At 51.9% G+C, this 5,838-nt stretch overlaps 1 protein-coding gene across 2 annotated transcripts in view; it reads right to left on the minus strand.

The window, feature by feature from the left end:
- KCNJ14 (potassium channel, inwardly rectifying subfamily J, member 14) overlaps nucleotides 1–5,838 on the minus strand; it is a 26,233-nt gene that overhangs the window by 5,794 nt on the left and 14,601 nt on the right. Inside the window, exon 1 of one of the 2 annotated variants that reach the window (XM_011979371.1) lies at nucleotides 4,421–4,769. The exons of the other annotated variant lie outside the window; for it this stretch is intronic. The gene's annotated coding sequence lies outside the window, so the exon portion shown is untranslated. Of the gene's footprint in view, nucleotides 1–4,420; nucleotides 4,770–5,838 lie in introns of those variants that run through there. 2 annotated transcript variants of the gene reach the window in all.

Below are 5,838 nucleotides of genomic sequence, written 5' to 3' on the forward strand. Positions count from 1 at the left end.
ACCACCACGCCTGGCTAATTTTTGTATTTTTAGTAGAGATGGGGTTTCACCATGTTGACCAGGCTGGTCTTGAACTCCTGACCTCAAGTGATCCTCCCACCTTGGCTTTCTAAAGTACTGGGATTACAGGCGTGAGCCACTGTACCCGGCCAGAACTAAAAAACTTTTGTGCTCCCAAAGACACTGTCAAGAAAGTGAAGAGAGGCCAGGTGAGGTGGTACACACCTGTATCCTAGCGCTTTGAGAGGCTGAGGCAGGAGGATCACTTGAGCCCAGGAGTTCATGACCAGCCTGGACAACATAGCAAGGGGCCTGCTCTACAAAAAATTAAAAATTAGCCAGATGTGGTAATGCAAACCTGTAGTCCTAGTTACTTGGAAGGCTGAGGTGGGAAGATGGCTTAAACCCGGGAGTTGGAGGCTGCAGTGAGTTATGATTGCACCGCTGCACTCCAGCCTGGGCAACAGAGCGAGACTGTGTCTCAAAAAAATTTTTTAAGAAAGGGAAAAGACAACCCACGAATGGGAGAAGATATTGTAGTTGCAAATCATATACCTGATGAGGAACTTGTATCTAGCCTATATAAAGAGCCCTTGCAACTCAATAATGAAAAGATAAATAACCACCCCCCGCCAACCTTTTTTTGTTTCAGACAGAGTCTCAGTCGCCCAGGCTGGAGTGCAGCGGTGCAATCTCAGCTCACTGCAACCTCTGCCTCCCGGGTTCAAGAGATTCTCTTGCCTCAGCCTCCTGAGTATCTGGAATTACAGCTCACGCCACCATCCCAACTAATTTTTGTATTTTTAGTAGAGACAGGGTTTCACCATGTTGGCTGGTGCCCAGCCCAAATAACCCAATTTAAAAGTGGGCAAAGGGGGCCAGGTGCAGCAGCTCGCGCCTGTAATCCTAACACTTTGGGAGGCCGAGGAAGCTGGATCACTTGAGCTCAGGAGTTTGAGACCAGCCTGGCCAACATGGCAAAATCCCATCTCTATTAAAAATCCAAAAATTAGCCGGGCCTGGTGGTGCACATCTGTAGTGCTGAGGCACAAAAAAAGTGGGCAAAGGATCTGTATAGACATTTCTCCAAAGAAGGCATACAAATGGCTAATAAACATATGAAAAGATGCTCAACATCATCAGCCATCAGAGAAATGCAAATCAAAACCACAGAGGAATACCATTTTGCACCCACTCAGAACGGCTGTAATAAAAAAAACAAGTGTTGGCAAGAATGTGGAGAAATTGGCACCCTCATACACTGCTGGGGGGAATGAAAACTTGCAGCTGCTGTAGGAAGCAGTCTGGCAGTTACTTAAATGGTTAAACATAGAATTACCACATCACCCAGCAATTCCACTCATACTTATGTACCCAAGAGAAATGAAAACAGATGCAAAAACTTGTACACAAATGTTCACAGCGGCATTACTCATAATAGCCAAAAGGTGGAAACCCAAGTATCAACCAACTAATGAATAAATAAAATGTGGCATATTCATCCAATGAATAGTATTTTACAATAAAGACAAATGAAGTATTGATAGATGAAACAACATGGATAAACCTTGAAAACATTATGCTGGCCGGGCACGGTGGCTGGCACCTGTAATCCCAGGACTTTGGGAGGCCAAGGTGGGCAGATCACTTGAGGTCAGGAGTTTGAGACCAGCCTCGGCAACATGGTGAAACCCCGTATCCACTAAAAATACAAAAATTAGCCGGGTGTGGTGATTACAGGCACACGCCCCTGTAATGCCAGCTACTCGGGAGGCTGAGGCAGGAGAATCACTTGAACCTGGGAGACAGAGGTTGCAGTGAGCCAAGATCGCGCAACTGTACTCCAGCTTGGGCGACAAAGCAAGATTCCGTTTCAAAAAAAAAAAAAAATTATTTGTGATGGCTGCACAATTGTGAATATATGAAAAGCCACTGAATTGTACCCTGTAATGAGTGTATGATATGAGATGTGAATTAGATTTCAATGAAGCTATTATAAAATAAATGAAATGGGCTCATGCCTGACCCTCTGATCTTTGGCAACTCCTTCTGAGTCTCGGTTTCCTCAATTCTAAGGTGGGGAAATTGGGATTTCTTAAAAGACCAGAAAAGGCCTTCTTATCATACAGATAAGGGCCCGATCTTGGCTTAGTTGCTCACCCACCATGTCCCCTGGGATCTCTGGCTTCCTTTTCCAGAGACTCAGTGTGCTCAGCCATATTACTAAGTGTGTGACTGACGACAGGCCACATCCTTTCCTGAGCCTCAGCTCTCTCATCTGTGAAAGGCAGGAGGTCTGGGGGAGCTGGGCATGGTGGCTCCCAACCTGTGATCCCAGCACTTTGGGAGGCCAAGGTGGGCAGACCACTTGAGGTCAGGACTTCGAGACCAACCTGGCCAGTATGGTGAAACCCCGTCTCCACTAAAAATACAAAAATTAGCCGGGCATGGTGGCGCGTGCCTATAATCCCAGCTACTCAGGAGGCTGAGGAGGGAGAATCACTTGAACTCAGGAGGTGGAGGTTGCAGGGAGCTGAGATTGCACCAGTGCACTCCAGCTTGGGCAACAAAGCAAAACTTCATCTCAAAAAAATAAATAATAATTGTGATGGCTGCACAATTGTGAATATACTAAAAGCCATTGAATTGTACACCGTAATGAGTGTATGATATGCGATGTGAATTAGATTTCAATGAAGCTATTGTAAAATAAATGAAATGGGCTCATGCCTGACCCTCTGATCTTTGGCAACTCCTTCTGAGTCTCGGTTTCCTCAATTCTAAGGTGGGGAAATTGGGACTTCTTAAAAGACCAGGAAGGGCCTTCTGGATAAGGGCCCGATCCTGGCTTTGTTGCTCACCTACCATGTCCCCTGGGATCCCTGGCTTCCTTTTCCAGAGACTCAGTGTGCTCAGCCATTTACTAGGTGTGTGACTGATGACAGGTCACATCCTTTCCTGAGCCTCAGCTCTCTCATCTGTGAAAGGCAGGAGGCCTGGGGGAGCTGGGCATGGTGGCTCCCAGCTGTGATCCCAGCACTTTGGGAGGCCAAGGTGGGAAGACTGTTTGAAACCGGGAGTCTGAAACCAGCTTGGGGAACACAGCAAGACCCTATCTTAAAAACAAAAATTATCCAGCCATGGTGATGCAGCTACTCTGAAGGCTGAGGTAGGGGATCACTTGAACCCAGAGTTCAAGGCTGCAGTGAGCTATGATGGCACCACTGCACTGCAGCCTGGGCAACACAGTGAGACCCCATCTCTTTAAAAAAAAAAAACAGAGGGCAGATGCAGTGCCTCACACCTGTAATCCTAGTACTTTGGGAGTCCAACTCAGGAGGAACGCGTGAGGCCAGGGGTTTGAGAACCAGCCTGGGGAAGACAGCGAAACCCTGTCTCTCAAAAATAAATAAATAATAAAAAATAAACGAAGCAAAGAAATGGAGGGAATGGCAGCAGTCTGTCAGTCTGTCAGGGTGGAGGAAAGGAAAGGGCTAGGCACGGACCTGCACCCCTCATCGCCCTCAGGGTTCGCTGCAAGGTTACCGAACACTCGGCCCTGTGCTGGGAACTTCCCAGGAACTGGCTGGATCAGGACAAACCACACCAGGGGTTAAACAATGTGTGCTGGAACCTGGGGATCCTCAGGGGTTTCTTGGCAGGGCCTGGCACACTCCATTTGAAAAGAAGACCATGAGACAACGTCAAGTTTGGCACCAACTGGGTCTCCCAAAGCCCTGCACCTGCTTCCCACAACCACCGGGGCAGCCCTGCCATTCGCTGGGGTTCATTAGGCCCGCTTGACAGAGGCAAAGCTGAGGCTGAGGTGAGAGGGGACCAGCCTGGCTGTGTCCGGCGACCACAATGTACCCCAACCTTGACTCTGTCTCACCCTTGACAACCCTGCATGTTAGAGACTGTTCTCCCAAAAAGGGGAAATAGGCTTGTTGCTCAAGGGGGCAGTCTGGAGGGCAACATCAGGATGCAGCGTCTACACCTGCAGCCCTCCCCAGCCTGGGGATCCCCAGCCTGCACTGGCTCCACCCTCGGGAACCACCCCCGTGGGTTGGGGAGGAGATGGGCACTGACACTGACCTGTGCTCCCCAGTCCCCAGCCTGGACCTCTCACCCCGACTTGCCCATCTCTCACCAAAGCCCTTTGATGAAGGGACGTGGCTTTCCACAGAAAAGCCAGCTGAGGCTCAGGTTAGTCCCTTGTGACAGGTCTCTCAGCCAGTGGGGAGAGGAGTGGCAAAACCTAGCCTCCCACCCAGGCCTCCTGGGAGCCACTGCCCGAGTGCCAAACCACTGTCTTCCCAAGAGCACTCTGGTTTCAAACACGCCTAGTACAGGCGAGGCCTCACAGTGAGCTCCCGACATGCCCGCAGCCCCCACTGGACTCTCAGACCCCGCTGCTCACCTTGGCCGCTCAGGATGCCGGGAGGTGAAGATCATCACCCCCTTTCACAGCTGGGGAACAGGCTCAGGGAACGCCACGAGCTGGCCAGGTCCCCGCAGTGCCAGGGAGAATGCCCGCTGGGTCCTAAGCCTTTCTTTCCTTCCCAGAGCTCTGCCCTTGAAATCCTCCAGTCCCACCTCAGCCCCGTGAGGCAGACCCACGTCTACTTCCCAAAGCCGACGGGGACCTTCACCAGGGGGCTGTCTGTGGCCAACATGGCCCAGCTCCCAGGCTGGCTGTGACTCAGGCTCGGGGCACCCCCCTCCCCTGGCAAAAGCAGGGCGGGAGGGAAAGGGATCCTCCACCTGACCTGCAAGAGCAGCTTAATGTTTCCATATAAAGGACATACAGGGCTTAAGGTGCTTCAACTTCGTGTCAAAGTCACTGTCTAATCTGAGGCCAAGAAGCCCCACCCCCAGGCCCCACCCTTACCCACCCAAATAAACACTCTCATTCTTCCAAAACCAGGGGTGTTCCCCGCTGCTCCCCACCTACCAGTGGGGGCTGGATGGCAGGTTGGAAAGCAGAGACTGCAGAAAGACAAGGACATGCAGAGATGGGAAGGAGGAGGGGTGTTGAGAGGGTGCCCCGAGAAAAAGTACAGGGACCAAGCAGGACAGGGACCCAGAAGCAAAGGGACAGAGATCCAGAGGGAAAGGGACAGAGACCTTGAGAAAGGACGGAGACCCAGAGAGAAAGGAACAGAGACGGTGACAGGACAGAGACTCTGAGACAGAGGGGGGCAGAGACCCAGAGAGGGGGGGGACAGAGACCTAGATGGAGGGAGACAGAGGAGACAGAGGTAGACAAGGCAATTGGGAAAATGAAAAAGAGAAATGTTTTAAGAAACGGCGACATGGGGAGATGAAATTGTGAAGACACAGAGAGGCAGAGAGATGGGAGAGACAGAGATGCGGGGGAAAGAGAGAGAGACAGAGAGAGAGAGAGAGGCTTTGTTTGAAAGGATGGAAGCCAGTGAGAAAATGCATAACATGGGGATGGGGTGAGAGGTGGCGGCACTGAACCTGGGGGTAGATTCTCCTGGCGCTGAGCCTGTCGCTGATGGAAAGACAGGACCTCCTTGAGGGGGCCACGCTGAGGACAGGGATGCTGGGGGAGGTGGATGGGGACGATGCAGCAGAGCAGGAAGGGATGGCTCAGCGGGGCCTTGCGTGGAGGCACATACCTGGTGGGGCGGCCCACCCCCATGCCCTCCGCTGGGGGCTCCTTGGTTAGGGCTGAGGGGAAGCCTCTGTGGGTGCCAAGGGGCTGTAGTCTGTCCTTGGTCCCAGGGGCCGTGTGACAGGCACCCGACCTCGGAGTCCACAGACGGATCAGAGGCTGGATGGAGGGGGGCCGGGGGTGGGGCTAGCTGAGAG

This window comes from Mandrillus leucophaeus, unplaced genomic scaffold, assembly GCF_000951045.1.
Source record: "Mandrillus leucophaeus isolate KB7577 unplaced genomic scaffold, Mleu.le_1.0 Scaffold200, whole genome shotgun sequence".
Taxonomy (NCBI): Eukaryota; Metazoa; Chordata; class Mammalia; order Primates; family Cercopithecidae; genus Mandrillus; species Mandrillus leucophaeus.